This window comes from Notolepis coatsorum, assembly GCF_963971535.1.
Source record: "Notolepis coatsorum genome assembly, chromosome: 7".
Taxonomy (NCBI): Eukaryota; Metazoa; Chordata; class Actinopteri; order Aulopiformes; family Paralepididae; genus Notolepis; species Notolepis coatsorum.
The window spans coordinates 1975851-1987870 of NC_140171.1; positions in this window are offsets into that span (position 1 = coordinate 1975851).

Sequence of the window (12020 nt, forward strand, 5' to 3'; positions counted from 1 at the left end):
CCAGAGACTGTGCTAGACAAGATAGTATCAAATAACATAGTATAGCATGTAATTTAGAAGAAGAAAATGAGGTCACAGTGTTCGGTATAGACATATGTACAATGTTCTGAGTTACCATATAATATACAATACTATGCAGTGTACTAATGTACAGTACTATATAGTGCAAAGCAGAAATGGGATGAGGTACAATTTAGGTACAATTTACAGTAAGGTGTACGAGTTGTAGTGCAATCCTTCATCAATAAATATAAATATAAAGTGTGGGGAGTGGGTGCTACAGTGTGTTTGTTTAAAGTGGGTGTGTGCTATAAAGTGTGTGGAGTGGGTGCTACAGTGTGTTTGTTTAAAGTGAGTGTGTGCGTGTGGATGTGTGTGCTATGTGCGTTTGGTGGTTGTTGTTGTGTAGTGTTCATTGTTCGTTTAGCAGCCTGATGGCCTGGGGATAGAAGCTTCTTCTGAGTCTTTCTGTGCTCGCCTTGAGACTCCGGTATCGCTTGCCTGACCGCAGCAGTTCAAAGGAGAGGAGATGAGATGAGATGAGATGAGAGGAGAGGAGAGGAGAGGAGAGGAGAGGAGAGGAGAGGAGAGGAGAGGAGAGGAGAGGAGAGGAGAGGAGAGGAGATGAGATGAGATGAGATGAGATGAGATGAGATGAGATGAGAGGAGAGGAGAGGAGAGGAGAGGAGAGGAGAGGAGAGGAGAGGAGAGAAGAGAAGAGAAAAGAAGAGAAGAGAAGAGAAGAGAAGAGAAGAGAAGAGAAGAGAAGAGAAGAGAAGAGAAGAGAAGAGAAGAGAAGAGAAGAGAAGAGGAGGCAAGAGTGGAGAGGAGAGGAGGCGAGAGGAGAGGAGAGGAAAAGAGAGGAGAGGAGAAGAGAAGAGAAGAGAAGATAGGAGAGGAGATGAGAAGGAGGGGGGAGGAGGAGGCAAGAGAGGAGTGGAGAGGAGAGAAGAGAAGGGGGAGGCGGAGGAGATGAGGAGGCAATAGAGGAGAGGAGGCGAGAAGAGAGGAGAGGAGAGGAAAAGAGAGGAGAGGAGAGGAGAGGAGAAGAGAAGAGAAGAGAGGAGAATTATTAAGGACTCGAGCCACCCGAACAACTGCCTCTTTGAACTGCTGCGGTCAGGCAAGCGATACCGGAGTCTCAAGGCGAGCACAGAAAGACTCAGAAGAAGCTTCTATCCCCAGGCCATCAGGCTGCTTAACGAACAATGAACACTACACAACAACAACCATCAAACGCACATAGCACAGACATCCACACGCACACACTCACTTTAAACAAACACACTGTAGCACCCACTCCCCACACTTTATATTTATTGATGAAGGATTGCACTACAACTCGTACACCTTACTGTAAATTGTACCTAAATTGTACCTCATCCCATTTCTGCATTTCTGCTTTGCACTATATAATATTGTACATTAGTACACTGCATAGTATTGTATATTATATGGTAACTCAGTTACGTCTATTCTGCATCGAACATTGTACATATGTCTATACTGAACACCGTGACCTCATTTTCTACTTCTAATTTACATGCTATACTATGTTATTTGATACTATCTTGTCTAGCACAGTCTCTGGAGCGTAACAGTAAGAAGCATTTTGTATGAAAGTATTCTGTACTTCTGTATGACAACTATTAAAGAAACTTGAAACTTGAGACAAAGACGTTTATTAAGTAACCAGTTAGACAAAGACGTTTATTAAGTAACCAGTTAGACAAAGACGTGTATTAAGTAACCAGTTAGACAAAGACGTTTATTAAGTAACCAGTTAGACAAAGACGTTTATTAAGTAACCAGTTAGACAAAGACGTTTATTAAGTAACCAGTTAGACAAAGACGTTTATTAAGTAACCAGTTAGACAAAGACGTTTATTAAGTAACCAGTTAGACAAAGACTATTAAGTAACCAGATTCAGATTATTTTATTGTCACAGCTTTTTTAACCTTTCACTACCACACTACAGAAGGTTAACCCTTTCACTACCACTACAGAAGGTTAACCCTTTCACTACCACACTACAGAAGGTTAACCCTTTCACTACCACACTACACAAGGTTAACCCTTTCACTACCACACCACAAAGGGCTAACCCCTTCACTACAGAAGGTTAACCCTTTCACTACCACACTACAGACGGTTAACCTTTCACTACCACACTACAGAAGGTTAACCCTTTCACTACCACACTACACAAGGTTAACCCTTTCACTACCACACCACAAAGGGCTAACCCCTTCACTACAGAAGGTAACCCTTTCACTACCACAAAGGGCTAACCCTTTCACTACCACACTACAGAACGGTAACCCTTTCACTACCACACTACAAAGGGTTAACCCCTTCACTACAAAATGTTAACCCGTTCACTACCACACTACAGAAGGTTAACCCTTTCACTACCACACTACAGGTTAAACACCTGCGCTGTGGTAGTGAAAGGGTTAAATGTACATATATTCAGAAAAACGTGAGATGCTTGTTTTTCCTGGCTCCTCAACCGTAGTAGTTTTGTAGACAACAATACACAACGATCTATACAAACTATACAATAATACAGGGTATTTAAAGACTATTCTACCGTGTAAGTAGCAGCAGTGTGTGCGTGTAATAAGTGTGCTTGAGTAAGTCACTGGAGGTGCTTTTGTGTGTGTCTGCGCATGTGATAATTCAGAGTCTATCCGTCAGTAGTCTGTTCGCCCGGTGGAAGTAGCTGCTCAGTGTTCTGTTGGACGTGGACCTGAGACTGTAGTAGCTCTACATTCAAACAGCCATCACTTATACAGAGTGTCTGGTCAGTAACATGGGTCTCCCAGTCCCTCAGCTCTGCAGTAAACAGAAAATTACCTGCCAGTGCAGTAAGAACATTTGGCTTGGCAAGATTTATTGAATGTAAAAATATCTAGGGTTTTCCCTCCTGATTGGATAAAGTGAGAACAGGATTTCAGAAAATGTATTTTCTGTTTACTGCAGAGCGGAGGGACTGAGAGACCCATGTTACTGACCAGACACTCTATATCAGTGATGGCTGTTTACTGCAGAGCGGTGGGACTGAGAGACCCATGTTACTGACCAGACACTCTATATCAGTGATGGCTGTTTACTGCAGAGCGGAGGGACAGAGACCCATGTTACTGACCAGACACTCTATATCAGTGATGGCTGTTTACTGCAGAGCGGAGGGACTGGGAGACCCATGTTACTGACCAGACACTCTATATCAGTGATGGCTGTTGGAATGTAGAGCTGCTTAACACTTATTTTAACAAAAGATTACTTAACTGATAGTTCGTTGGCTGACCTTTTTGATTACATTGGCCATTTTGTCACATACACACACAAGATACTGAACGACTGCGCGAATGGCTCTTGACAAGCATGCAGTTGTTCAGTATTGACATTACTAAATGAGATGTCATGCTAATATGTCATGTCCTACAGTAGGACTTGCTACTATATAATGGGAGTAGCAGCTGTTAGTATTTTCTACACATTGTCGCTTTTAATTATCTTGAAATGTCCTCCAATAAAATTCTACCCATCACCTAATTTTCACAGCTGAATTTTCGAAATATACAAAATAAAATGTATATTGAGGCAATTTGTCTACTAGCAATCACAATGGAGAAATGGCATTATATTTTTATAGAATAACATTTCAAATGATATTGTAGTGGTTTTAGAACTACAATTTAACTTCTTCTTCTTCGCTGGTGGTTAATCTAGTAGTCGTCAACCTTCATTGGCCAGGCATGACACATTGTGTGTAAAGGTAAACAAAAATAGATTGACTGCTCGTCCTGTATGGAAAACAGCCCACAAATTTCACATTTAGTCTAATTATCATTCTTATGTATGAGGAATTCATTAGATGATAGACTTAGAAGCACAGTCTTGAACATGGGCCCATTTTAATTTGTAGGAGCGACGTGAGTATCTTTTAAAGGTTTGTTTCTGACACTCATAATGAGGTCAAGCATGGCACATTGTGTGTTAAGGTAAAACTATAACCACCTAGACCAGTCCTTCAGGCTCCACAACAGTGGGCAGGGATCGATGGAGCATCGACATCGAGGTCCGGAGCTCCGGCTTTGGGAATGGAAAGATCAACGTTTGGACCACATTGGATTGATTGATTGATTGAAAACTTTATTAACAGATTGCAGAATGGGTACAATACAGTACAGCTCAATACACACAATTGTTAAGGGGATGCAGACCAGAGAAAGACTTTCGTCTTGTTTACATCAGGGTCCCCCATTTTCAATTCATCAGGACATATATGACATACAGATAGACAGTACTGCTACATCTATACATTTATAACATACCAGATTTGCAAATACAGTACCGTTTGTTCTGAAGTTCACGCCTGGTTCCTCTATGTCACCATCCATCCCTCTATGTCACCATCCATTCTAAGATCAGGACCTTTCAGTCCAGATAAACCTAACTTAATATTCAGCTTCCCCGAAGGAGACCCAGGGGCGAATTCACAAAGGGATTGTGCGGCTTTTTCTGACGCAAATAGCTCTGAAACACAGTTTGCTATTCACAGAGGAGGCGCAACGGGGTGAAATGAGGTGGTAACTGCGTTCCATCAGCATTGCGTCCGGTGCTATTTGCTCGTATTTAAATGAGGTAATGTGGGCGGAACATGTTCCCGTTTCTATGCAAATGAGCCTCGTCCAAAAACACTCCCAATTCACAACGGCCGGCGCAAATTGCACCACGCAGTTAAAGCGACGCTCCTAATGTCTTCAGAGATCTGGTGGTAACTAAACGCATCTATAATTAAGCATTACATCACGCGCAGGAGTGGTTTGTGAAAAATAAACCATTCTCGAAGTCAACTTCCTGTCTGTTGTTGCTACGCAACTGCAGCGTAGGGGGAAACTGCCCCGCCTGGTACATTGTGTACACTTCATTTAGTGGAGAAACGGATCTTAAAGCGGCAAATTAAAGACAATCAAGCGGAATTTTCTTCAGTCCTTCACAATGCCAAAGAGCTGCTGTGTTACGCGTTGTACTAATGACAAAAACAGAAATCCAAATCGCAAGTTTTTTACCATCACAGAGGAAAAAGTGGCTGGTGGCTAACGTTCGGCTAACTCGCTCTGGTGTTGTGGTCGTGGTAATCAGGGGGAGCTTCTTTGACCCATATCTCACCTTAGAATAACCAGAAAGGCTTTCGAAATAGTGAAATGCCATGTTGGCCTCAATATTTTCAAAACAAATCGTATTAAAATCTTATGAAATGAACAAGAATGTGATAAAACATGTAATAAAAACGGAGCTCAACGCATGGATTTGATGGTAGGAATCCATATGGTCCCCCTATACCAAGATGGCGGCGGTCTCGTGACATCAGAGTGTCTTCGAGAATGCGTAGGGGTGGTCGTTAGACCCCCCTAGGCATGGTTTATTTTTCACAAATCACGACTGCAAGTGGTGTAATGCTTTTATACAACTGCCACATTCATCCAACCTTATTGCTATACAATAAACACACATTAATCGAAGATTTATTGAAAAAACCATCCGCCACAAAAAGTAGTTCCCACAACAACAAAAAAAGAGAAGTTGCCTCCATGTGGAAGCAGCTCGGAAGTGCATCCAACTGTTCTCAGTAAGACATCCAGCAACATCCAGCAAACTTAACACATCCAACTGTCTCTCAACTAAGACATCCAACGAACTAACACATCCAACTGTCTTTCACCTAGACATCCAACGAACTAACACATCCAACTCTTTCAACTAACACATCCAACTTTTCTTTAGTTTTTAACCTACTTTCTATAGAACTTCATTCTTAGATGCTTCTATAGAAAGTAGGTAAAACAAATTAAAAAAAAGTTTTCTTTGCCCTATAGGGAAAAAAAAGTTTTCGCCCTATTTTTTTTTTTTTTTTTTAAACCTACTTTCTATAGAAGCAGCTGGGAGGTGCGCTGTTTTAAGTGAGCGTGGGTTATTGAATTGATTGATTGCTAATTTTATTACTGTCCGCCTTGTTTCCAACTGGTTAAGTTTAGGCCCTCTTTCAAAGTTGGTTTTGGAAGGAGTTTGGAACCAGGGCTGGTGGTCTATCGCCCTGCTCTAAAGACAAACTCTAACCTTAACCAACTTCGAAAGAGGGCCTAAACTTAACCAGTTGGAAACCAGGCGGACAGTAATAAAATTAGCAATCAATCAATCAATCAATTCAATAGGCCATGCTCACTTAAAACAGCACAGCACCCAGCTGCTTCTATGTCTCTCAGTCTGACTCTCCTCCGCCGTTGCAGACAGGAGTGTGTGTGTGTGTGTGTGTGTGTGTGTGTGTGTGTGTGTGTGTGTGTGTGTGTGTGTGTGTGTGTGTGTGTGTGTGTGTGTGTGTGTGTGTGTGGGTGTGGGTGTGTATGCGACTGAGTGAGTGTGCCAGACAGTGTGAGAGAGTGAGCTCTGCAGTCAGGGGCAAGGAAGGGGAAGAAAGAAAAGAAAAATTAAAAAAGATTTACAAATTAATCAATCAATCAATCCGCACGATTTTTATTTTGTTCCACAATGACTCATGACCCATCAATTACATCATCCAACATTGTTTAAACAACTAAGACATTCACCGTGACAGAATCGGTTTATATTTAGTCGTTATGACGCTATCAACATATCCATTTGTTAAAGATTATTGTCCGCCATCTTGTTTTTTCCTAAAAATCCCACGGCGGAGTGATTGTAATTCGGTTGTGGGCGGGTCCTGGGACCAGGAGCGTGGAATTGTGAAGAATACATACGTGTAAATTGACTGTTTCAGCCAATCAGAATCGAGAAATGTGCATGCCGATGTATAAAACGGCGTTATTGCCAGCGTCATTGCTGATCTCGGGTGATCATGGCAGCAGTAATCGTTGCCAGGCAAAGGCATGTAATGCCAGGCGTGCTCGTGAAAGAATATTTCTAATGAGAATATCACTTTTTGATTTAGGCAAGACTGAAATCAACCGGAGACACAGGTTGCCACCCCAAGCAATTATTGATCTACTCGATGAAATCAAGGATGATATTGAGCCAGCCACCCAGAGAGAGATCCCATGCAATCTTATTTATTATTTAAATATTGTATTGTAGAAATTGTAGAAGCACCCACTACAGTATTCAACTTTGCCATGGCACTGCCATGTTGCCACTGACATATGCCCCCCCCCCCCCCCGGCTGCGATATCAATTGAGGGGCGGATTTGCGGTGATGGAGAAATGAGTCAGAATTAGAATCAGAAAGGTCTTTATTGCCAAGTAGTTTTCACATACAAGGAATTTGCTTTGTCGTTTTCGGTGCGACATTAGCAGACAGACATTTACAGACAGATAATACAATAAAGAGGTGGAGTAACATTAAATTAAATATTATGAAATGAACAAGAATGTGATAAAACATGTAATAAAAACGGAGCTCAACGCATGGATTTGATGGTAGGAATCCATATGGTCCCCCTATACCAAGATGGCGGCGGTCTCGTGACATCAGAGTGTCTTCGAGAATGCGTAGGGGTGGTCGTTAGACCCCCCTAGGCATGGTTTATTTTTCACAAATCACGACTGCAAGTGGTGTAATGCTTTTATACAACTGCCACATTCATCCAACCTTATTGCTATACAATAAACACACATTAATCGAAGATTTATTGAAAAAACCATCCGCCACAAAAAGTAGTTCCCACAACAACAAAAAAAGAGAAGTTGCCTCCATGTGGAAGCAGCTCGGAAGTGCATCCAACTGTTCTCAGTAAGACATCCAGCAACATCCAGCAAACTTAACACATCCAACTGTCTCTCAACTAAGACATCCAACGAACTAACACATCCAACTGTCTTTCACCTAGACATCCAACGAACTAACACATCCAACTCTTTCAACTAACACATCCAACTTTTCTTTAGTTTTTAACCTACTTTCTATAGAACTTCATTCTTAGATGCTTCTATAGAAAGTAGGTAAAACAAATTAAAAAAAAGTTTTCTTTGCCCTATAGGGAAAAAAAAGTTTTCGCCCTATTTTTTTTTTATTTTTTTTTTTAAAACCTACTTTCTATAGAAGCAGCTGGGAGGTGCGCTGTTTTAAGTGAGCGTGGGTTATTGAATTGATTGATTGCTAATTTTATTACTGTCCGCCTTGTTTCCAACTGGTTAAGTTTAGGCCCTCTTTCAAAGTTGGTTTTGGAAGGAGTTTGGAACCAGGGCTGGTGGTCTATCGCCCTGCTCTAAAGACAAACTCTAACCTTAACCAACTTCGAAAGAGGGCCTAAACTTAACCAGTTGGAAACCAGGCGGACAGTAATAAAATTAGCAATCAATCAATCAATCAATTCAATAGGCCATGCTCACTTAAAACAGCGCAGCACCCAGCTGCTTCTATGTCTCTCAGTCTGACTCTCCTCCGCCGTTGCAGACAGGAGTGTGTGTGTGTGTGTGTGTGTGTGTGTGTGTGTGTGTGTGTGTGTGTGTGTGTGTGTGTGTGTGTGTGTGTGTGTGTGTGTGTGTGTGTGGGTGTGGGTGTGTATGCGACTGAGTGAGTGTGCCAGACAGTGTGAGAGAGTGAGCTCTGCAGTCAGGGGCAAGGAAGGGGAAGAAAGAAAAGAAAAATTAAAAAAGATTTACAAATTAATCAATCAATCAATCCGCACGATTTTTATTTTGTTCCACAATGACTCATGACCCATCAATTACATCATCCAACATTGTTTAAACAACTAAGACATTCACCGTGACAGAATCGGTTTATATTTAGTCGTTATGACGCTATCAACATATCCATTTGTTAAAGATTATTGTCCGCCATCTTGTTTTTTCCTAAAAATCCCACGGCGGAGTGATTGTAATTCGGTTGTGGGCGTGTCCTGGGACCAGGAGCGTGGAATTGTGAAGAATACATACGTGTAAATTGACTGTTTCAGCCAATCAGAATCGAGAAATGTGCATGCCGTTGTATAAAACGGCGTTATTGCCAGCGTCATTGCTGATCTCGGGTGATCATGGCAGCAGTAATCGTTGCCAGGCAAAGGCATGTAATGCCAGGCGTGCTTGTGAAAGAATATTTCTAATGAGAATATCACTTTTTGATTTAGGCAAGACTGAAATCAACCGGAGACACAGGTTGCCACCCCAAGCAATTATTGATCTACTCGATGAAATCAAGGATGATATTGAGCCAGCCACCCAGAGAGAGATCCCATGCAATCTTATTTATTATTTAAATATTGTATTGTAGAAATTGTAGAAGCACCCACTACAGTATTCAACTTTGCCATGGCACTGCCATGTTGCCACTGACATATGCCCCCCCCCCCCCCGGCTGCGATATCAATTGAGGGGCGGATTTGCGGTGATGGAGAAATGAGTCAGAATTAGAATCAGAAAGGTCTTTATTGCCAAGTAGTTTTCACATACAAGGAATTTGCTTTGTCGTTTTCGGTGCGACATTAGCAGACAGACATTTACAGACAGATAATACAATAAAGAGGTGGAGTAACATTAAATTAAATATGAACTAAGTTAAGCACAATAGAATAGAATATAACTATGAAATCAAATATAGGCCAGGGCTGAACAACTGTAAATAAAGAGGTAGAATTAAATTAAATGGGATATAAAGTAAATTAAATATAGCACAATAGAATATAGTACAATTATAAGCAAAACATTTTAAATTAAAATTAAATAGGAATAGGACATGACAGACAGATGCAATGACAAAAACAAAGGATGCAATGTGTCATGAAAATACAAATTAAGCTAGATCTATACATTACGAAGTAACCGAAATACAAGTGGTGAAAAATACTGTTATGTCTATGCCTCATTTCGGGTTTATTTATTCCCCTTCCTGATATCTCAAGATTCAAGATTCAATAGGTTTATTCGTCACATACATACACAAGACATATAGTGAAATGAAGGTGGCCATGCCCGCCTTGATTGTGCAAAAAAATACAAATAATAATAGAATAAAATAGAATAGATAATAAAAACGACATGATAAAAAGTATTAAAGGGGAACTATCTTATAAATGGCCTTTTCCAGGGCTTTGTTTTCTAGCAACGTGGGGTTGTACCAACACTGTCTATGTCTCAAACTCAAATTTTTGCGCATATTCAATTTGGGCATTTTGAATTTTACATCTAACTTGGGAGATTTGAAGTCCAAGTTTGGTAAATCCAAGTGTGGGGCATTTACAGTAGGTTGAGTTTGGGGGTTTTGAGGTCAACCGTGGGCATGTTCAGTCCTAGTGGACCTATTCCACCACTAAGTTCAGGGCCGGAGAGATCAAGATCTGGTAACTTTAAGTCCAAGTTAGGTACCTCTAACGTTGGAACAGAGAAGCCAAAATCAGGCATTTTCAAATTAGGCTTTTTGAATTTTCCTAATAGGCTACCCAAATTGACATCTGGCATTTCTAAGCCGGTGTTGAGCGAACCGATGTTTACATCAGGAATGCTAACATCTAACGTTGGAGCTTTGAAGTCCAAGTTTGGTAAATCCAAGTCTGGGGCATTTAGGTTGAGTTTGGGGGTTTTGAGGTCAACCTTGGGCATGTTCTGTCCTAGTGGACCTATTCCAACACTAAGCCCAGGGCCGGAGAGATCAAGATCTGGTAACTTTAAGTCCAAGTTAGGTACCTCTAACTTTGGAACAGAGAAGCCAAAATCAGGCATTTTCAAATTAGGCTTTTTGAATTTTCCTAATAGGCTACCCAAATTGACATCTGGCATTTCTAAGCCGGTGTTGAGCGAACCGATGTTTACATCAGGAATGCTAACATCTAACGATGGAGCTTTGAAGTCCAAGTTTGGTAAATCCAGGTCTGGGGCATTTAGGTTGAGTTTGGGGGTTTTGAGGTCAACCTTGGGCATGTTCTGTCCTAGTGGACCTATTCCACCACTAAGTTCAGGGCCGGAGAGATCAAGATCTGGTAACTTTAAGTCCAAGTTAGGTCCCTCTAACTTCAATTTAGGCATCTTCAATTTGGGCATCTTCAATTTGGGCATTTTGAATTTTCCTTTGGGTGTACCAATGTTTAATTCAGGAATGCTAACATCTAACGTTGGAGCTTTGAAGTCCAAGTTTGGTAAATCCAGGTCTGGGGCATTTAGGTTGAGTTTGGGGGTTTTGAGGTCAACCTTGGGCATGTTCAGTCCTAGTGGACCTATTCCAACACTAAGTTCAGGGCCGGAGAGATCAAGATCCTGTAACTTTAAGTCCAAGTTAGGTACCTCTAACTTTGGAACAGAGAAGCCAAAATCAGGCATTTTCAAATTAGGCTTTTTGAATTTTCCTAATAGGCTACCCAAATTGACATCTGGCATTTCTAAGCCGGTGTTGAGCGAACCGATGTTTACATCAGGAATGCTAACATCTAACGATGGAGCTTTGAAGTCCAAGTTTGGTAAATCCAGGTCTGGGGCATTTAGGTTGAGTTTGGGGGTTTTGAGGTCAACCTTGGGCATGTTCTGTCCTAGTGGACCTATTCCACCACTAAGCTCAGGGCCGGAGAGATCAAGATCTGGTAACTTTAAGTCCAAGTTAGGTACCTCTAACTTTGGAACAGAGAAGCCAAAATCAGGCATTTTCAAATTAGGCTTTTTGAATTTTCCTAATAGGCTACCCAAATTGACATCTGGCATTTCTAAGTCGGTGTTGAGCGAACCGATGTTTACATCAGGAATGCTAACATCTAACGATGGAGCTTTGAAGTCCAAGTTTGATAAATCCAGGTCTGGGGCATTTAGGTTGAGTTTGGGGGTTTTGAGGTCAACCGTGGGCATGTTCTGTCCTAGTGGACCTATTCCAACACTAAGCCCAGGGCCGGAGAGATCAAGATCTGGTAACTTTAAGTCCAAGTTAGGTCCCTCTAACTTCAATTTAGGCATCTTCAATTTGGGCATCTTCAATTTGGGCATTTTGAATTTTCCTTTGGGTGTACCAATGTTTAATTCAGGAATGCTAACATCTAACGTTGGAGCTTTGAAG